The following is a 22670-nucleotide window of genomic DNA, read 5'->3' as shown; positions in this document are numbered from 1 at the left end:
AAGTTTCATCGACAACGCCTCAATCCCCTTGCAACCAACATGCACTTGTGATAAACTTCATTGCCTAGGATTCCACAAATCTGTAGTGAGGCCGTATAAATAATGATTAAAAAACGGGCAGGCAAAACAAAAAGACTTCTTATCAGAACATCACTGAACAAAAAACTTCTGACTTAAGTGTGCTCGAAACACCGAGTGCGATCGGACTCAACTCGAGGTTGTCTCTAATCTTAAATTTTGAGGCGGAAATTACTTCTGATCAGACCGCAATTATACCATTGTCCAGACAAAGCTCCCGATCAAATCGGGAACAACGTTCAGACAATTGTGCTCTTGAAACGACCTATGATCTATCCCCAGACCAAATCCACTGATCAGACTACTCTCTACACCTTGTCACATGCTTTGCCCTGATATTTCCCAGACCATTATCCAGAGGCTTGTGTGCTCCAAATACCCTGTTATACTCTATCTTATTGAATAGTTTAGGATTCGCGTTGCGAATACTTTGTCTCAAGAATGTGTTAGGAATTGCTGAGCGAATACACAACTAATTGTGTATTACGAATTCTGATTATTGGAAACGCGGTGCGAATCCGTTGCTAAGTTTAACTCAGAAATATGAAGAGCGTTTGCAGAGTAACTTGAATTCAGACTGACTAAATGAAATTATGATTACTTATAATAAACTAGCATGAACAAAATATGAAATAATTTAGTAGACTAACGGGAATATTAATATAGGTGAATAAATAGAAGTCATAACTTTTAGTTATAAAACACATGATATAACTATAGATATAGAGGATAAATAATTTAGTACACATAAAGGTTTCGTTATATATTTAGGTATCCATACGTATCACATTTCCCTCGTGACAAAAAAATTTTTTAATGTATTTACAATTTTTTAGAATCAACACAAAACATGCAAACGAGTGGGATGAACATAACTTAACTCAAAATTGTAGAGGTACTGCAAATGTTAAATTTAAGAATAACAACGATTAAAATTTAAGTATATGCGAGGCTTATAAGTCTGAGGACTTTCAATCGCACATGGGTTGTGTATGCTAATGAATGTAAATTATCACCACTTGACAGACAATTACAGCACATAAAATTCTAAATGTTCAATAATTTTGGAATCGTAAAGCGAATACGCTTCAAATTCTCAACATATAAACTGAATACATTACACTGAATAATTTAAGTGCACACACAGTAATAAATGGATTCGCAGGGCGAATACTGGAATGAATTTAAGACTAACAATTGAAGAGCAACTGTAATAAATTAAAAGCAAGGTTAACATTAAAAATAGATTAAAGGAGCGGGAACAAGACTAAATAAATGATTGTATTTTATGACAGTTTTGCTGAGTTTTTAGCTTAAATTTCATTTTCTGCATCCCAAACCGACATTTCCCGTTCTTGCTCATACTCGAAATATCTAATTCTGGGGTCCGGTGGTGAAACTTGCCCCAATTGTAAGTCGGGTCGGGGTGGTGACGGGATTCTTGATTGTTCGGCATTTTGGATAAGGGCTACTACCGAATGTGCTTGTTTTGATGCTTTCTTGTCTCTTTTATTCTTTCGCTTCTTTGGTTGAGCTGAACTTGATGAAGCCAGGGAACTTGTTGGGAAAATATCTGCATCTGTGAATCCATAAAATTGGGGTCGATTGCGCTTGCGGCCTTTTGTTTGATCGTCCTGTGCGGGGGGTACTTGTGATGCAGGTGCAGGTGGAGCCGGTACAATCGAAATAAAGGGTTGGTCTTGAGCTGGCACATCATCGTGCAGATCATCTGCGATAACATTATGGCGTCTTTTGAGCTGCGGTTTTGTGGGTTTGCGTACCATTAGCGCACGCGATACATTTGATTTACAGATGATACTACCGATGTAGTATCCCGTTGGCGGTGTCTGATTTTTATTTCGCCCCTCTTCTGTTTCTTAAGATCATTACTGTGTTTTGCGATCTTAAATTCTGTTGTCTTTTCGTAAGGAGCAGGGCGTCGTTGAGCGTATACCCACAAACTAGTGGATCTTTCAGCTTTTGTCCCAAATTTTGCGAGATCACTATCTCGAACCTTTACTGGGGCTCTGCCAGGCTCGTTGATGATCGTCGTTGTTGGTGACGACTTTGTAACGAAAGATCCAGGCTTAAGTACTTCGTACAGACCCGCCAACTGTCGTTTTGCTCGTTTCTTGTGTGGTAGTTTTCGGGCCAGTTTGACTTTAAGGGACTGTTCTGTCCTCGGTATAGGATCCGTAATCTGCGGATGTGTAATGAAACGGGACTCTTTGTTGTCTGATTCCCGATAGCGCTGACCTGCATCTAAAGAGGCCTGACACATCTTTTGTTCAATTTCGATATCGCTTCTGTTGGCACTGATCCATCCAGTTTCGTCCAGCAAGTCCTCCGCAGAAACTGTTTCAGCATCTAAATAGTGATTAACAATTTTTTCATAAGTTAGATTTAGACTTGACGGAAGTGTGCTAATATTCCTTAAAGGAGTATTTGCGGAACGTCCGAAATGAGCTTCAAAAGGTGTTATCTTTGTTGTTTTCTGATTAGTAAATCGTAAATCAGAGACTATTTGTTTAATCGCTTTAGCTGTGGAAAATGTATCTTTATTTTCGGCTTTCAAGCAAGATAAACGTCTTTTAATTGTTTGGATCATTCGCTCCACCAATCCAATAGCTCTATGATCACCGACCGGAGCGTCGAGAATGTTGATATTATTTTCGTTACAGTAGTTTCTAACTTGTTTACCTACAAGACAAGTTGCTTGGCCTAAGCGTATTGTTCGCGGGATTCCATGAGTCTATGCATAATCACGAAGAAATTTTACTACATGTACCCCATTAGCATTGTCGAATGTTTTAACTGTTGGATATTTTGAATAACGGTCAATACATGTTAAGAAATAAATATCTTTATCTTTATCATTAATTATCGGACCCCCAAAATCAATCTTTCTTTCTTCGTTTGGTTCTTGACAAGCTTTGTGTGGGTGCCATTTAGACTTTGGTATGATAGGTTTCAGATTCTTACCAATATCTGTACACGGGACGCAATCAGATGTTTTTGCTAAAACTTCCCTATGCATGTAGGGCCACCATGCATATTGGGAGAGAGAGATCATCCCCCAACTACCCGGGTGCTTCATGTGGATGGATTCGAGCACCGTCTCCTTAATAGAGTTTGGAATGGCCACGCGTTGATCAACACACAGACACCCAGATTTCACATGTAGGTCCTTCCAAAAGGAGTGGATGTACGCGCTCACTTCTTTACAACGGGCCTCATCATCCTGTTGTACACAGTCGCGGATCTCTTTCAACACCGCGTCCTTACTAGTGAGGACCGCCAGAAAGGATTTGGTGAAGAGCTGGTTGAGGTTATTTTCAAATACCTCTTCCCGGGATAGCTCGATATCATATTCCTCGGGTGATGATGACGCTTTGGTGTTGCTGGGTCCGGCTCTTGTAGATGAGATGGGGGTAGATTGAGTACGGAATGTCACTCTTGGGGTTTGTGGTGAAGTAGGTGGGTTATTTTGTGGTGCCTCTTTTGCTGACATTTTGATGTGGAGTATTTGCTGTGTGGAATTAGCTATTAAATGGCAATTAGAATTTTGCGACTGGATTCGCGATGCGAGTGTGGTATCAGATTTAAGCAATTGATTTGTACGGCAATTAAAGTTAGAAATGAATTCGGAATTGTAATTGTTTACTTGTGCTCGAGGAATGAATGGATTAATTGAGGCATTTGAATTATTCGTGCTAAATTTAGCAGGTTTGCAAAAGTGGACGCGCGTCTTGTTTACTTGTTGCTTATAATTACTGGTTATGTGCCGCTTTTGGAAAGGAATTTTATTCGCGTGACTAAATAAAGATGTAATTGCGTCGCGAATACGGGAAATTGTTGCTACCATGAATTCCTCATCGTATTGATTGACACTTTTAGCGTTTTGATTTGGTTGTCGCGAAATATAATCAACTAAGCCCATTCTAGTACCAGGAATATGTTCGGTCAATCCATCGTGTTAATCTACTGTTGTAGGATTTATTAGAACGGTGTGATTTTAAGACTGAAAGAAGTGCTCTGTGATCTGTTAAAACTGTGAAAGTCTTCCCAAATAGATAATATTTAAAGTATTCAATGGCCCAAACCACCCCAAGTAATTCGAGTTCATTTATACTATAGCGTTCTTCATTGCTGTTAAGAAAACGAGATGCAAAAGCTACTGTTTTCCACCCTTCACAATCTAATTGTTCAAGCGCAGCGCCTAAACCTTGGCGGGATGCGTCGCATTTGATTCGCGTTTCCAGTGTTGGGTTAAAATGAGTATTTTCTGTAGCGTTTGCAATAACAGTTTTGATGTGTTCAAAATGTAATCGAAGATTTTCATTCCAAATAAATTTTTCGTTTTTCTTTAATAAGGGCCGAAGAGGGTGGCATATTTTGGCAAGATTAGGTATAAATTTGCTTAAATGATGAACGCTACCTAAGAATGACCGTAATTGTTTCAATGTTTTTGGAGCTTTGATTTCCGCAATTGCCGCTGTTTTAGACTCTATAGGTTTAACACCACTTTGTGAGAATGTGAAGCCAAGCCAATTTATTTGATGTTTTGCGAAGTTACATTTGCTTAAATTAATTCTAAGGTTATCCGCTTCGAGTTTTTGGAGACATTTGTACACGTATTTTAGGTGCGATTCCTTGGTGCCTTTGCTAACTACAATTATGTCATTCAGAAAACAGTATGTGTTTGTCAGCCCAACCAATGTGTAATCCCTTGCCTTTTGAAATTCGGCCGGCATATCCGTAAGGCCATAAAATCCCGTTTTAAAACGATACGTACCTGTTGCTTCACCGCAAATGATTTTAAAATTACAATGACGTGCTGTATCCGGATGCAGCTTTAGTTGGCTATAGGCATATTTTAGATCGATCGTTGAAAAATAGACATTATCTCCCAGATTTGAATTATTAATATGTTGTGAAATTGAATCGATAAGACTATCTATATTTGGCATTGATACTTGTTTTTGTGGATCGCTTTATTTAATATTTTCGAATCAAGAGCTAATTTTACAGATTTGTCCTTTTTGACCGTAATTACAATGGGAGAAATGAACTTTTTATCGGAACATTCTTGTAGTTTTTCAATGTGTCCTTGTTCAGAAAGTTTCCTTAGCTCAGCGGATACTTTGTGTAATAAGTTTATAGGAACACGGCGGCCTTTTTGGTGTGATGGAGTATAATGTTTGTGGAATTTTGAACGAACTGTATGTACTTTGGACTTACCAATTCTGGAGATTAGGTCAGGATAATCAACAGCAATCTGTTTTTTGATTGGGCAATATTCTTGATCTACCTGATTGATTGTTATATGATTATTTGATTGATGTATTGAGAGTCCAAGAGCTGGAAACAAATCTCTACCCAATAGAGAACGATGTCCATCCGCCACTACTTGAATTTCTATTGGATTTGGGTACCAATTGCTGCTTTGAATTGAAGTTTGGAGAATGCCCACTGTATGAATAGGCTAGTTTGAAAATGTTTTCAATTGTTTAGGATTCGCTTCGCGTATCCACTTCGATTTCGAGTCATGGGAATTGATGGAATTCGCCAAGGATTCATTTATTATTGTGCATACGCTGCCCGAATCCACCAAAACATTTGCTGATGTATTGCCGAAAATTACAGGAAGATTGATTGCGTCCACCCAAGTTGTGGAATCTGTTGAAGATACTACTGCTACACAATTATCTTCATCTGAAGAATAGTTTGACTCCAAATCAGGATCAAAATTGGCCGAAATTTGATTGACATCTTCATTTTGATCATTTTTTTCTACGTTATTGACCCGCGGCTTAGGTTTTGGGTACGAATTGGGATCTTTAGGTTTGCGACAAACCTTTGCGATGTGGTTTTCAATACCACAGTTATTGCATCTTTTTCCCCGAGCGGGACATTTATTACGGTGGTCAGAGGTCCAACTAGATCCACAGAAATGACAGGTTGTAGGCTTTTTCCGTGCTGTTGCATTCATATTGGAGAAAGGGGTAGCATTCGCGATGCGCATCCGTTGTACTTGGTTAACAGTTGAATGTGACTCGGTTTTACTTGCATTCATTTTTAGTTGGTTGAGCGTACCCATCTCGATATTAATTGCTATTGCCAATGCTTTTTCCGGGTCTACTGTTTCTTTAAGAAGCTCCTTTTGAATGTCTTCATTTTGCATATTCGCGATAAAGACGTCCCGGATGATAGTGTCTCCTTTATCTCCTAGATCACAGTTTTCCGAAAGTTCTTTGAGGTGTCCATGGAACTTCTCAATAGGTTCTCCCTTTCGCTGTTTTCGTGTGAGGAAGAGGTATCTATCGAAGGTTATATTATGGATCCGAATGAAAGTTGTATTTAGAACATCCCAAAGATCCTTCGTTGAGATTGTTTCGAGATTGATGGTCAAATTCTTTGAGTTGATTACGCGCCGCCCTTCCATGCCTAAGCTCAAGTACATCAAAGAAGATGCTTTTCGATCACATAACTTCCACGGTTTGTCACCGCAAAGTATGCCGACTGCTATAACACGTTGACATTGATTTTTCCACGCTGTTTTTGCCTGCTCATTGCGGGTACGTCGATCTCGCTCTGATTGTGCCGTTGGGTTGTCAACTGCGTCCTCATATGCTGGTTCAGGAGGTAAGAGAACATGTTCTGGAGGGTCCACCAAGAGAAGGTCCACTTCAATTCCTTCTCGGGCGAGGATTGCGAGTTTCAACTGTATTCTCCAAAACTCCCAGCGAATTGGGGGTTCTAGTGTCGCCTTTTCCCAAAAGGGTTGAATTCCAAGTGGGGATTTGCCGCTGTCCTTTGTCGCTGACTGCGCCATGTTATACTCTATCTTATTGAATAGTTTAGGGTTCGCGTTGCGAATACTTTGTCTCAAGAATGTGTTAGGAATTGCTGAGCGAATACACAACTAATTGTGTATTACGAATTCTGATTATTGGAAACGCGGTGCGAATCCGTTGCTAAGTTTAACTCAGAAATATGAAGAGCGTTTGCAGAGTAACTTGAATTCAGACTGACTAAATGAAATTATGATTACTTATAATAAACTAGCATGAACAAAATATGAAATAATTTAGTAGACTAACGGGAATATTAATATAGGTGAATAAATAGAAGTCATAACCTTTAGTTATAAAACACATGATATAATTATAGATATAGAGGATAAATAATTTAGTACACATAAAGGTTTCGATATATATTTAGGTATCCATACGTATCACAATTGTAAGTCGGGTCGGGGTGGTGACGGGATTCTTGATTGTTCGGCATTTTGAATAAGGGCTACTACCGAATCTGCTTGTTTTGATGCTTTCTTGTCTTTTTTATTCTTTCGCTTCTTTGGTTGAGCTGAACTTGATGAAGCCAGGGAACTTGTTGGGGAAATATCTGCATCTGTGAATCCATAAAATTGGGGTCGATTGCGCTTGCGGCCTTTTGTTTGATCGTCCTGTGCGGGGGGTACTTGTGAAGCAGGTGCAGGTGGAGCCGGTACAATCGAAATAAAGGGTTGGTCTTGAGCTGGCACATCATCGTGCAGATCATCTGCGATAACATTATGGCGTCTTTTGAGCTGCGGTTTTGTGGGTTTGCGTACCATTAGCGCACGCGATACATTTGAATTTACAGATGATACTACCGATGTAGTATCCTGTTGGCGGTGTCTGATTTTTATTTCGCCCCTCTTCTGTTTCTTAAGATCATTACTGTGTTTTGCGATCTTAAATTCTGTTGTCTTTTCGTAAGGAGCAGGGCGTCGTTGAGCGTATACCCACAAATTGGTGGATCTTTCAGCTTTTGTCCCAAATTTTGCGAGATCACTATCTCGAACCTTTACTGGGGCTCTGCCAGGCTCGTTGATGATCGTCGTTGTTGGTGACGACTTTGTAACGAAAGATCCAGGCTTAAGTACTTCGTACAGACCCGCCAACTGTCGTTTTGCTCGTTTCTTGTGTGGTAGTTTTCGGGCCAGTTTGACTTTAAGGGACTGTTCTGTCCTCGGTATAGGATCCGATAGCGCTGACCTGCATCTAAAGAGGCCTGACACATCTTTTGTTCAATTTCGATATCGCTTCTGTTGGCACTGATCCATCCAGTTTCGTCCAGCAAGTCCTCCGCAGAAACTGTTTCAGCATCTAAATAGTGATTAACAATTTTTTCATAAGTTAGATTTAGACTTGATGGAAGTGTGCTAATATTCCTTAAAGGAGTATTTGCGGAACGTCCGAAATGAGCTTCAAAAGGTGTTATCTTTGTTGTTTTCTGATTAGTAAATCGTAAATCAGAGACTATTTGTTTAATCGCTTTAGCTGTGGAAAATGTATCTTTATTTTCGGCTTTCAAGCAAGATAAACGTCTTTTAATTGTTTGGATCATTCGCTCCACCAATCCAATAGCTCTATGATCACCGACCGGAGCGTCGAGAATGTTGATATTATTTTCGTTACAGTAGTTTCTAACTTGTTTACCTACAAGACAAGTTGCTTGGCCTAAGCGTATTGTTCGCGGGATTCCATGAGTCTATGCATAATCACGAAGAAATTTTACTACATGTACCCCATTAGCATTGTCGAATGTTTTAACTGTTGGATATTTTGAATAACGGTCAATACATGTTAAGAAATAAATATCTTTATCTTTATCATTAATTATCGGACCCCCAAAATCAATCTTTATTTCTTCGTTTGGTTCTTGACAAGCTTTGTGTGGGTGCCATTTAGACTTTGGTATGATAGGTTTCAGATTCTTACCAATATCTGTACACGGGACGCAATCAGATGTTTTTGCTAAAACTTCCCTATGCATGTAGGGCCACCATGCATATTGGGAGAGAGAGATCATCCCCCAACTACCCGGGTTTGTCATGTGGATGGATTCGAGCACCGCCTCCTTAATAGAGTTTGGAATGGCCACGCGTTGATCAACACACAGACACCCAGATTTCACATGTAGGTCCTTCCAAAAGGAGTGGATGTTTGTGCTCACTTCTTTACAACGGGCCTCATCATCCTGTAGTACACAGTCGCGGATCTTTTTCAACACCGCGTCCTTACTAGTGAGGACCGCCAGAAGGGATTTGGTGAAGAGCTGGTTGAGGTTATTTTCAATGGAAATGTGATACGTATGGATACCTAAATATATATCGAAACCTTTATGTGTACTAAATTATTTATCCTCTATTTCTATAATTATATCATGTGTTTTATAACTAAAAGTTATGACTTCTATTTATTCACCTATATAAATATTCCCGTTAGCCTACTAAATTATTTCATATTTTGTTCATGCTAGTTTATTATAAGTAATCATATTTTCATTTAGTCAGTCTGAATTCAAGTTACTCTGCAAACGCTCTTCATATTTCTGAGTTAAACTTAGCAACGGATTCGCACCGCGTTTCCAATAATCAGAATTCGTAATACACAATTATACCATTTATACCATTGTGGTATACCGCAATTATACCATTGTCCAGACTAAGCTCCCGATTAAATCGGGAACAACGTTCAGACAATTGTGCGCTTGAAACGACCTGTGATCTGACCATCCCCAGACCAAATCCACTGATCAGACTACTCTCTACACCTTGTCATATGCTTTGCCCTGATATTTCCCAGACCATTATCTAGAGGCTTGTGTGCTCCAAGTACCCTCTGAGCATATATATATATATATATATATATATAATATATATATATATATATATATATATATATGTGTGATGTCAAGGGTCCAGACAACAGGACCCTTGACATCTGCAGTTGAAATGGTTTTCAACATCAACTAAAAACCTGCTTTTTGAACTCTCCGCACACCTTAGATATTTTTTTTGCGTTGTGAGATAAGTAGCTTCTTCCAAAATAAAACATTATTTGATTTAAATTTTTTTGACAGTGCGGATTTTTAGTCAGTGATAGAACGTTCTTGCGTTATTAATTGAAGTTGAATATACCGACAGCTGACGTTTGTCAAAAATATAAAACGGGGAATTGTTTATAATTACAGATTTGAAACTGGGCCGCTCATACCCATGCTGGGAAAAACAAAACACTCCTGTGTTAAAAAACTGCCAAAAATCTTTTGTTGCAGCTGCTCACGAATTTCAGCGGAACTGAAATATCACAGCCTGGTTTTTGAGCTTCAAGCCCGCCTGGATCATCACTGAATCCGAATGTCAAATAATCTCTCAGGAACAATTAGTTGCTCGGACGTTTGAAGGACTTGAACTTAAATATTCATTGAAAATGAATATATGTGATAAACTGTACCAAACCTCGGGCTGAAATTTTAAGGCTTTAACTAAAATCTAGTAATGTTTTTAACTTCTTGTCAAGAGTTCTCAACTAACGTGGAATTCTGAAGATCTTAAGATGTAGCAACACTTAGCTTAAAATACTAAAGTTGAAGAAGAATCATACTATAGTCCAAATCTGAGAGCCAACTGCTCTTTGTAACAGTTTCCATCGGTTCTAGGTTTCACTATTCAAACAATTCGGTTGTAGCAATTAATCAGTTAAAAATCATTTATAACATCATTGTTCCTGGTTTCTGATTGGCCAATCAAGTAAGTGATTTAGTCAAAATTCACATAGTAAATGCTAAATTACTACATTATTAGCTATTGTTGACATAAGCAAGGCTGATACGTATGTAAGACTAATTGCCTCAAATGTATGACGTTTGATCAAAATCAAAACACTTAAAGGATCAAGGAAATAAAGAATTGATCTTGAAAACACATCGTGGAATACTGGTACAGAATTCACGTTTGCCTGGGTCAGCTCTTCGTGTGCCATTTTGGCTCTCGCTGATCGCACAACAACATAGTTGCTTTGAATGGCTTGGATGACTCTTCACAATTTGTTTTCAAACCGCTTCACTGAATCATCCACTATCCATACTAACTCGCCTTTGTGAAGTTTCGCACATGTTTTTTTGAGCTTCTCAATCTCTGATTCCATTGGGGAAGGTATTCGCGAGTCCATCTTTTCTTGATCTTGACGGTACATGCTTTAGTCATTCTGAAATGTTTTAGCAAATCATCGTTGAGCTCATTTGACGGCATAAATGGTTTTGTCGTCCTGCCGTGAAATGATTCGATGTGAGTGGTGTCAAGTCTTCAATATGGTCTCTTATTGTTGAGGAGGGTCTTGCGTTTAGAGTTTTTCCTTCAAGACACATTGACGTATTGAGTACATGCTCGTTGAAGTTTGGGTTGTCCAAGATTGCATTCATTTTTTTTGTAATTTTCAACCAATCTTTCCATTTAATATTTAATAAGATCGTTTTCGCTGCAAGGTAACTTTCGAACTTCGCTTTATCCCATTCGTCCATGAATGTCTTTAGTTCCTTGGCTGCACCAACGAAACTTGTGCCGGTATCGTTGATGATGGTATTTGGGTGGCGACGTCGTGCGATGAATCTGGTCACTGCAGCTAGATATGACTCAGTGTCTAATGGCTGTTCAACAGTTTTGTAAGACAGGTGAAAATGCAACACCATCTTTTCAATCTTTATCTTCGGAACTTGACTTCAAATAAATCGAAGTAGTCTGTAATGAGTGAATGGGAACAGCTGCTCGTCGGTTCGTTTTGGCGCTAAGTTTTCATCGATGGATGAATGGGGTTAGCGCTTCTGTGTCGACATTTGACACATCGTGAATTGATATTCCTTATTGTTCTTTCTATTCCAATGATCAGGTGTTTTGTTGGAGCTTGTTTCTTAGGTATTCTTTGGCCTCGTGCAGGTTACTCCGACGAACTCTCCTCAACAGAAAATCTACGGTTGGATGCTCTGCTGTCAGCAACATTAGCTGCTTTGCGTTGTAATCAATATTCGATTGTTTCAGTCGTCCTTTCACCCAAATGGCCCTGTCTTTGTCTATAAATAGTGACACTTTGTTGATGTTCAATGTTTTCGAGGTTTTGTTTTTGCTTGTTATCAACTTTGAAACAATTGGAAAGCTCTCTGTTTGAACAACTCGTATACATATGTGTTCAGCATCATGAATCTGGTTTGCTCTGAGAGCTCCTTTTTGTCTCTAACGTCAATCGGCAATCGGGAACCAAAAAACTAAAAATTCAGTTGAACCTGCTGTATCGGCTCCACTCAATTAGTTCTTCCAATTTAATTTTTGTTGCTACAATACTTGTAGCTTGCTGAGTTTCAACTTCGTTCAGTTGGCACCACGGATTTGGTCAATTTTCGTTGTCCTTCTGGAGCCATGTTGGCCCGTTTAACGAAACGGATTCCTCGAGTTGTTTTTCAATGAACAATCCCTTTGTGCCATCATTTCCAGGGTTTTTGGTGCCTTTAACATGTCTCCATTGATCCATTGAAGAGCTTTCCAGAATATCTGCCATTCTATTGACAAAAAACACTTTATCTCCCTTGTATGCAAATTGTAGCCATTGCACCATTGTTACTGTGATAAATGCAACACTGTAGATGAAAACCGATAGATTATATTCAGTTTTCACATAATGTTCTCTCAATATTTGCCTCCTAAGACGAACTCCGTTTACTGCGGCTATAAAATCCAACTTCGGAATTTCCGTGTGCTTGATGGTAGCTACAAAGATCTTCTCAATCAAACACGCTTTTAAGATGCTTGCTCTTGCAGATAAGCCACTATGCAGGTTGTTTTTTCTGAGGCGTCTTTGAAAATGTGAAATATCAAGCCTTTACATCCGTTTTTGAAATATATATTTTTTAAATTGACCCTATTTCTCTCAATTCAGAGCACCAACAATTGGATTGTTTTTGACAGTTTAGATTAGAACTCTTTGTGCAGCAATGCTTGCATCATTTTCGCCCAAACACTTTTAAGCAGTAACCGCATCCGAATTCTGAAGGGTGAATATATCCCAAGTAGATTAAACGCTGGTTACACCAAAGATAGAACGAATCTCTGAAATAATTTTGATGGAACTTCTTGCTTGGTTCCCTGTGAGATTGTCTGTTTTTTCATTCCAGATTATTTCAGTAATTGAGGAGGATTGTGCTTGAGCTCCGAAATTTCTTACATCCTTTGTCGATCCGCTTCTTCTAGTATCTTATACCTAAATCTGCCTTTGCTGAGGTTGTTTTTGACTTTATGGTTTGTTTCATTTGCTTCTTGAGGGCTTCTGCCTGACTAAAGGAAATCGTCCATGCAGAACCTTCGCAGAACCCTTTTGACGGAACTTTCGACATTGACTGCTTTATATCTCGCCAATTGAAGTTTTTGCGCAAGTTGGTGAGCTGTTCAGCCAACAAAGATGTCGCGTGTACTCTTAAAAATGTATTCTTTGTTCTGGATACTCTTGCCAGTGAAATTATAAACATCGGCTGTAAGGCTTGGGACAGCAATCTGAAGAAAAATTGCTTCTATATTGACTAATAGTGCTATTTGGTTTACTTGAAACCAAAAATAGCTCCAAACAGATTTTGAAGCAGGGCCGGTTCAGATATGAATTTGTCGTTCAACCCACATCTTGATACTTTGCTGCTATGTTGCATACTCATCTGATTTAATCAGGCTTATATGGGTTGATGACAGCATAATGTGGCAAATATCTTTGCACTTTCTCTTTGGTTTCATTCAGTTCGGTGTGGTCAATTTTGCAAAAATATCCTATCCTGACATCTGTGTCAATGTTTTCTTGATCGCGCTTACTTAGAGTCTCGTCTTTCTGTCGTCGTTCCGCTAAGAACTTGAGTTCCCACATAGGAGTGTAGACGCTGTTCGGCAACTTCAACTCGTCTTATCTCCACAGAAGTTCAAAACTTCGTATGTTTCACAAGTGAAACGAGTTGTTTGCATTAAGGTATTGATTGCTTGCTGTTCATCTTTCGAATGACCATTGACATCGCTGTTTTATGCGTAGGACACGATGTCCCACCATTTATTTAACTGACTCGGTAATTTCCCATCTGCAACTGAAGTGGCTGTTATAGAGATTTGCTGCTTGCTTCGATGGAAGCAGGCCACTTATCGTACAGCTAATCTTTGATATCACTGCGCACGGTGCAATTCTGTTTTACCATTTTTTGACATTTAGATGGCGATGTATGTCATTGCAGTGTTGTCAAAGGATTACATTAAATTTCGCTTAAATTATTAAGATTCGGAATTTGTCACAAAAATTTGGATATTTGGTCTTTCAGTTCTGTTTCAATTCTTGAAATCCTACAATTTCTTAACCATTTTCTTTTTAATGTGCTCAACAAATTGTATTGTTGTCAATAGTTAAGACGTTTTTGGGCTAACACAGTTAAGTTATCGGTACTATTTCAGTCTTAAAATCTTGCGATCCGTGAAATCCTGCCACTGACAAAGATGCTTTTCGACGTTTTAGGTGAAGTTTAAACACGTTTGATTGGCTGTAGCTGAGATTAAAGAACCCAAGTAACCCATTGCTAACGCAGTTATGCTTAAATCTTCGTTTGTCAGGCTGTTTCATACCACTGAGGTCCTCCTTGTGTGATGTTTGCCAATACGGCAGTGGCAGCATCTGATAAATTTGCTTCGGCGTCCTTATTCAAGACGTCGCTGTGCAAAAATGTGGTCTGCCAAAATTCAAATTTTTTTGTTTGCAAATTTTTCAATAGCAGTCCTTTGAGCGATGACCAGATAGTAGATAATTGCATTACAGTCTGAAATTCTGCACACGTTCTCGTCATTTAGCTTTACTGACTTAAATTTCTTGCAATTCTTGATGGCGAGCTGTCCTTCTTTAAATTGAAAATCTAACTGTTTTTGGCTTCCCAGAATTTTCAGCATTTGAAGCAAAGGCAATCGTTTTTGGCTTGACGCTGCTTTGAAAATCATTTCGATCGAGTTGCAGTCTGGTTTGCGCTCTTCGGTTCTCTTGTAAGATCGATTCGGCTACCGTCCGTTCCTCAAAGTTTACTAAGTTACCTCGGTCTTATCAACGACCTTGAAAGTACTTAATCCACTGTTCCTTCATTTGGGAAATAAATTTTCCGACTGTGGAATTCAGCACACCTGCTGATTCCAGTACTACTTCTGACTCAGTTGTCTTTCTGATCATTGTTGACTGACTTTTGCTTACCGCGTGAGAGGTCAGTCACACCATTTGATTTGTGGATTCTTAGCTTCTTGAGAAGGCTCGGCTAAATAATTGGCGTTGAAAAGAGTCATACACAAGATTGAACTAGAAAATTTGTTTTCGGATAGGCGTTGAAACTTTTGTCACCTATAACTTGTGTGTTGTTCTTGAGGGGGTTGACAACATAGTCTGGAAATAGTGACTGGCTACTTCCAGATCGTTGAACCACTGATGTTGCGCACCTTGTTGTTCTTTCTCGACTGCGTCTTGATTCAAAACTTGCTTCAATCTGTCACTGATCCAGATGATAAAATTTGCGCTCACTTTCTAGCTTATGTTGACTATCTCGCACGCCTTGCTCTGTTTCCTACATTGCTCATTACTTTTCAATCGAGCTCCATTTTGAGAAGTTTGAGCTTCTTCTCATTGGGATCTCTTTTACCTGCAGATGTTGATGAAACTAAAGACGTCTGATTTAGGGGTGGTAGGGTAAGGCGGCTCGATATCTACTTGTATCTTAACTGATCAACTCAAGACCTTCATCCCCCACGTCTGGTTTCGAAATTGGAATAATTTTTTACAGTTTTGTGTAGAGTATCTGTAGGAGCTGTTCCCATTTGTTATACAAAATTTGCTTGAGTGACTCCCTTTTGTTTTCTTTTTTCAAAGCTTTTTCCAGATCTGACACTCCAGATCTGACGCTTTGATATATATTAACTCACAATCTTGTAACAAGCGGACAAATTGCAGAAAAATTTTAGTCGATTGATTGTTAACTTCGGAATGATAGTGCTTGGTTTTTCCGAGTTCTAGTAATTGTTCAACTAGCTCCTTCAGTATTTTCATCTTTTCACACAATTATCGCTCAGTTTTGTTATCGAGGTTCCACATGTATTTCAGTTTCAAGTGTTGCATCAGTCTCTTTTCATCCGGCTTTTCGTGCATCCCTAAGAAACATAAATATGCTGTCTCTGCTGATACTGTTTTGTTCTGAGCCAAAAAAATTTTCACGTCGGACAGGTGTTGTTCAAACGTTTTAAGCAATTCGAATTGCTCACCTTCTATTTTTTTAGCTTGGTCTGACATCTTGTAATTAGCTGTTTTCTAATGTCTATCAGGTCTGATTCCAGCCATCATAGCGTTTTGTTCTGGTCCACCAAATGAATTCGAAAAACTCGTTGCTGCTGGTATTTATGTCCTGGTCTGTAGACCAAACGATGAGGCTGCACAAGAAACTCATCGGATCCCAAATATTACAGCTTGGTTCTCGAGCTTTGCTTTACGCCGGCCTCCTGGTTCGTCACTGAAATAGATTATCTAAAAGTCTCGTGGAAATAATTATTCCCTCAGACACACACATTGCTAACGCAGTTAGGCTTAAATCTTCGTTTTTCAGCCTGTATAACTGGAATTCCTTTTTTGTGATCTTTGCCGCTACGGCAGTGGTAGCATCTGATGACTCCGTTTTGGTGTCCTCATTCAAGACGTCGTTGTGCACAAATCTGTTGTGTTTTCTGCCACAATTGGGCACATTTTAAAATCTTCTTTTGCAGTCCTTTGAGCGATGACCAGATAATAGACAAATGAAATACAGTCTGAAAACCTGCACGTGTTCTCGTCATTCATTTCGCTATATTGATCTAAATTTTTTGCAATTCTAATTGGCGTGCTGCCCATCGTTAATTTGACAATCCAATTTTTTCGGCTTTGCTGAATTTTCGGCATTTGAAGCAAAGGCACTCGTTTTGGCTTATCGAGGCTCTGAAAACTTTTTCGATCGAGTTGAAATCTGGTTTGCTCTTTTTGGTTTTCCTGTAAGATCGATTTGGTGACAGTCCCTTCTTCAAAGTTAGCATATTTACCATGGTCTTGTCAAAGATCTTGAAAACACTCAATCCACTGTTCCTTCATTTGGGAAAAAATTTTTTCGACTGTAGAATTCAGCACACCTGCTGATTCCAGTACTAACTCTGACTCATTTGTCTTTCTGATCATTGTTGATTGAACTTGCTAACCGCATTTGTGACCAAATTCGCAAAGCTAACAGTGCTGCTAGAATCGTCGTGCCGGACTGAAGTGTCAGTGTAAATTTTCTTCAGTTGAGCGTGGACTATGACGTCCAATCTGCCATACCTCTTGCTTGCAGAGTATGTCTCAGGCTTGATATTAAGATTTCGAGCTGAACCACATACCCGCTAATGCTGCTTTTGGCTTCTGGTTACCGTGTGAAAGCGGTCTTTAATTTTTGCACCTTTTCGGCATCAATAAGCTGCTTTTGATGAACTTTTACATCAAAAAGTTCAGACCACTCTGTCTGGCCACTTTAGTGGATCTCCTGAATTTTCATTTAACCTGAATTTTGGTAATCCTCCGAAACCGCTGCTGACCTCCCCGCCTTTTATGAAATGCTGACGCTCCTTGCTGCTTAAACGTCGTCTTTGTGACTGCGTTCGTAGGTCAGTCACACCATTTCATTTATGGATTTCTAGCTTCTTGAAAAAGCTTGGATAAATTATTGGCGTTGAAAAGAGTCATAATCACTATTGAATTAGAGAAGTTGTTTTCGGATAGGCGTTGGAAATTTAAGACCCTCAACCCCAACATCTGGTTCCAGAATTGGAATAATTTCTTTTTGTTTTGTGTAGAGCTGTTCTCGTTTGTTACACAACGTTTGCTTGAGTGACTCACTGTGATTTTCTCTTTTCAACTCTTTTTCCAGATCTGACGCTCAGATATAGATTAGGTCGCAATCTTGTAACAAGCGGACGAATCGCAGAATTTATTTCGGTTGAATAATCGTTATTTTGCAATGATAGTGTTCGGTTTTTGCAAGGTCTAGTAATTGTTCAACTAGCCTGTTCAATACCTTCTTTTCTTCAGACATTTATTACTCCATGTCGCTACCGAGGTTCTACACGTATTTCGGTTTCAAGTGTTGCATCTGCTTTAGTCTGTTTTCCTCCAGCTTTTCGTATTTCTTTAAGAAAAATAGACATGTTTTCTCTGCTGACACTGTTTTTTTCTCAGCCAAAAGATGTTTCACGTCGGCCAGGTGTTGGTCAAACCTTTTGAGCAGTTCAACTTGCTCATCTTCTAGTTTCTTGAAATGGTCTGACATCTGGTAGTTAGCTGTTTTTTTATTGTCTATCAGGTCTCATTAGAGCCATCGTAACGTTTCGTTCTGGTCCAACAAATGAAATTGAAAAACTTGTTGCTGCTGGTATTGTCCGGGTCGGCAGACCAAATGATGAGGCTGCTCAAGAATCTCAGCGGAACCTAAATATAACAGTCTGGTTCTCGAGCTTTACGCCGGCCTCTTGATTCGTCACTGAATCCGATTCTCTAAAAGTCTTGTGGAAATAATTATACGCACAGACACACACAACTTGCTAAAGCAGTTAGGCTTAAATATCCGTTTGTCAGCCTGATTCATACCACTGGGAGTCCTTCTTGTGTGATGTTTGCCGCTACGGCAGTGGTATCATCTGATAGACCCGTTTTGGCGTCCTCATTCAAAACGTCGTTGTGCAAAAATCTGTTGTGTATTCTGCCAAAATTGAGCACACTTCAAATTCTTCTTTTGCAGTCCTTTGAGCGATGACCAGATAATAGACAAATGAAACACAGATCGAAATTCTGCACATGTTCTCTTCGTTCATTCCGCTGTATTGACCTAAATTTTTGCAATTCTAAATGGCGTGCTGCCCATCATTATTTTAACAATCTAGTTTTTTTGCTTTGCTGAAATTTCAGCATTTGAAGCAAAGGCACTCGTTTTGGCTTGTCGAGGCTTTGGGAACTTTTTTGATCGTGTTGCAATCTGGTTTGCACTGCTAAATTTTCCTGTATGATCAATTTGGCGACAGTCTGTTTTTCAAAGTTTACCAATTTACCTCGGTCTTATCAACGATCTTGACGGTACTTAATCCACTGTTCCTTCACTTGGAAAAAAAGTTTTCCGATTGTAGAACTCACCACACCTGCTGATTCCAGCACTGCTTCTGAATCAGCTGCCTCTCTGATCATTGTTGACTGAACATGTTAACCGCAATTGTGACCAAATTCGCAAAATTAACAAAACTGCTAGAATCGTCGTGCCGAAATGGACGGTCAATGTTAATTGTCTTCAATTGAGCGTAAACAATGACGCCCAATCTGTCATACCTCTTGCAGATTATGTCTCAGGCTTGATAGTAAGATTTGGAGCTGAATTCGATACCCGCTATGGCTGTTTTTGGTTACTCTGTGAAAGCGGTCTTTAAATTTTGCACCTTTTTGGTATCAATAAGCTGCTTTCGATGAACTTTCACATCAAAAAGTTCAGACCACTCTGGGCACTTTTGTGGATCTCCTGAAAATTCATTTAACCTGAACTTTGTTAATCCTCCGAAACCGCTGCTCAAATTTGATTGATATATAACTTGTTGAGCGACTTAGTTCACTGTCGTTTGGTTTCAGTTCTTCTTGAATTCTCCTGGAGAACTGTGGTTGGGTCTGACTTCCCCGCCTTTTATGAATTGCTGACGCTCTTTGGTGCTTAAACTTTGTCTTTTTGACTGCGTTCGTAGGTGAGTCACACAATTTCATTTATGTATATCTAGCTTCTTGAAAATGGTTGGCCAATTTATTGCCCAAATTATTGAAAAGTGTCATACACACGATTGAAATAGAGAAGTTGTTTTCGGATAGGCGTTGGAAATTTTGTCGCCTATAAATTGTCTGTCGTTCTTAGTAGGGTCAACAACATAATCTGAGGCAAGATACCGGATAGTTCCAGACCTTTGAGCCAATAATTTTGCGCACCTTGTTGTTCTTTCTCGACTGCGTGCTGATTCAAAACTTGCCTCCATCTGCCACTGATCCAGATGATCATTTTTTCGCGCTTACTTTTTAGCTTATGTTGACGTTCTCGCACGCTTTGCTCTGTTTCCTACATAGCTCATAACTTTTCGAGCGACAATTCACAAATTTGCGCTTCTTCAGTGAGCGTGAGTTAGCCACACTTAGTCCCATTCTGTGTTGCTGTGAGTAGCAGGTTGCCTAGAAGCTAACTCATGTTTCTCTTTGATATTTTTTTGCTTCTTTTCCCGTATCAACTACTATCTCATTGGGATCTCTTTTACCTTCAGATGTTGATGAAACTAAAGATGTCTGACTTTCGCCCTCTACCGTCTGGTGGAACTGTTTTAAGACGGCTCGATATCTATTTTTGTCTTAACCGATCAACTTAAGACCTTCAACCCCCACATCTTGTTTCAAAATTAGACAAATAATTCTTATTGTTTTGTGTAGAGCTTCTGTAGGAGCTGTTCCCATTTGTTGCTACACAACGTTTGCTTGAGTGACTCACTTTGATTTTTTTCAACTCTATTTCCAGATCTGACGCTTAGATATAAATTAACTCACAATCATGTAACAAGCTGACAAATCGCAGAATTTTTTTCGGTTGAATAGTCGTCAATTTCGCAATTGTAGTGTTCGGTTTTTGCGAGGTCTGGTAATTGTTCGAATAGTTTGTTCAAAACCCTCTTCTTTTCAGACAATTTTTGCTTCATGCCGCTACTGAGGTTCCACATGTATTTCGGTTTCAAGTGTTGCATTTACTTTAGTCTGTTTTTCGCCACTTCTTTGTATTTCCCTAAGAAACATAGACACTGTTTTCTCTGCTGACCCTGTTTTTTTCTCAGCCAAAAGACGTTTCACGGCAGCCAGGTGTTGGTCAAACCTTTTGAGCAGTTCAACTTGCTCACCTTCTAGTTTCTTGAAATGGTCTGACATCTGGTAGTTAGCTGTTTTTTTAATGTCTATCGGGTCTCATTAGAGCCATCGTAACGCTTCGTTCTAGTCCAAAAAATGAAACTGAAAAACTCGTTGCTGCTGGTCTTATTGTCCGGGTCGGCAGACCTAATGATGAGGTTGCTCATGAATGATTCTCAGAGGAGCAGAAATATCACAGCCTGGATCTCAAGCTTTACACCGGCCTCCTGGTTCTTCACTGAATCCGATTGTCTAAAAGTCTCGTAGAAATAATTATTCGCTCGGACGTTTAAGGGACTGTAACTTTAATTTTAATTGCAGCTAATAAGATAGGTAATTATAAACAATGTTCAACTGAATTTTGTAAGCCTTCAGCCAAAAACGTGTTGTTTAGCTCACTTCTTGTAGAAAACGCTCAACAAACTTAGAACTCGGAAGATCATAAGATCTAGCAAAAATTAAGATAACAGGCTAAGAATAGCAAACTGAAAAAGAATCAAATTATAGTCTAATTCCGAGAGCCAAATGCTTTTTGTAGCAGTTTCCAATGCCTATAAATACAAAGTGATTGCACTATTCTAACAACTATTTAGTGTATCAATTTTTGCTAAGATAACAATATTTGATTTTGCTGACATAGGCAAGGCTCTTACGTATGTGACACTTAATGCCTCAGATATTTTACCATATTTAAACAGCTAAAGTATCATAGAAATAAGAATTCAGGAAGTTTCACAATATATGACAAAATATGGAAAAATGCACTTTTTGCAACATATAAGTGCCCGTAGCCACACTTGTAGGCATATTGCAATAATTTTGCTTGGATACATGGATAACTTAGAAGTTACTTCAACGAAGTGCCATAACCTCGGGTTATTCAGGGTTTTCTTTCCAAAAATCGGGATGTTTTCAAACTTTCGGCCCCAACTTGTATTTTTTTCAAGTTTTGAGTTTTGATTTCTTTTCAGTCGGTCTGATGGCTTATGCTTCTGTTGAAAAGTGACGCCAACAGTTTGGTTATCATTTTCCTTAATTATAGCTTCTTCGCAGAATATAACAAATCAACTGAAATATACAGTTTTTAAATAAATAGCACATGATCTAATAATATACCAATTTTTAAACTAAAATTTATACTTTCAAAACAATCGTTGGGATAACTCTTATCTGATTGTAGAATGAAAACAACGTCTTTTACTACTCGAGGCAGCAAACAAACAGATAATTTATTGGGTAACGTCACCGAATTAATTAAGCGGTAATCTATCTACAATTGTACAACCTGTTGATCTTGTTTTTCATATCAAGCAGACAAAAAACTAACAAAACAAATAGTTGCAACAAACTTCGTTCGAAAGCATTTCAAAGGAAAAATACTTAATTATTATTACCCTCAAAAACTAATTGCAAAAAGCAGATCTTCATAAAAGGTCAAGTTCCAGAAATGTAACCGTTATGCAAGCTGAAAACAAGATAACTTCATTCAAATGCAAACACAAAGATAATCTGAGTGAGAAAAGGTTAAGTGCATCACTTGAATCCTCTACATCTAACATGTGCTTTTTGGGTAAAACAATAATAAAATTGTAGATATTTTATAACAACTTTTGCAATATTCTTGGTCAACTTGTTGGTTGGAGGCTGAAAGTGTAAGACCTTGCAAGTTGAATGGCTACTTTGTAATTTTTCTTGTAAGTCTCAAAACTGAAAAGTATATTAAAGATAAATTTAGGGCTGATTTGACATCGAGAACCTTAAAAA

General features: G+C 38.8%; 2 protein-coding genes across 7 annotated transcripts in view; both read right to left on the bottom strand.

Annotated features, from left to right (window-relative positions):
* Nucleotides 1-22670, bottom strand: part of LOC142334606 (delta(3,5)-Delta(2,4)-dienoyl-CoA isomerase, mitochondrial-like) — a 440398-nt gene that overhangs the window by 200413 nt on the left and 217315 nt on the right. The window lies entirely within an intron of this gene.
* LOC142334605 (receptor expression-enhancing protein 1-like) overlaps nt 1-22670 on the bottom strand; it is a 129260-nt gene that overhangs the window by 77968 nt on the left and 28622 nt on the right. The window contains exon 1 of one of the 5 annotated variants that reach the window (XM_075382771.1): nt 11368-11377. The exons of the other annotated variants lie outside the window; for them this stretch is intronic. The gene's annotated coding sequence lies outside the window, so the exon portion shown is untranslated. Of the gene's footprint in view, nt 1-11367; nt 11378-22670 lie in introns of those variants that run through there. 5 annotated transcript variants of the gene reach the window in all.

The sequence above is a fragment of the Convolutriloba macropyga genome, chromosome 2 (assembly GCF_964194025.1).
Source record: "Convolutriloba macropyga chromosome 2, txConMacr16.3, whole genome shotgun sequence".
Lineage (NCBI taxonomy): Eukaryota > Metazoa > Xenacoelomorpha > Acoela > Convolutidae > Convolutriloba > Convolutriloba macropyga.
The sequence above is the reverse complement of the archived record's forward strand: the minus strand, read 5'-3'. Positions and strand labels throughout refer to the sequence as shown.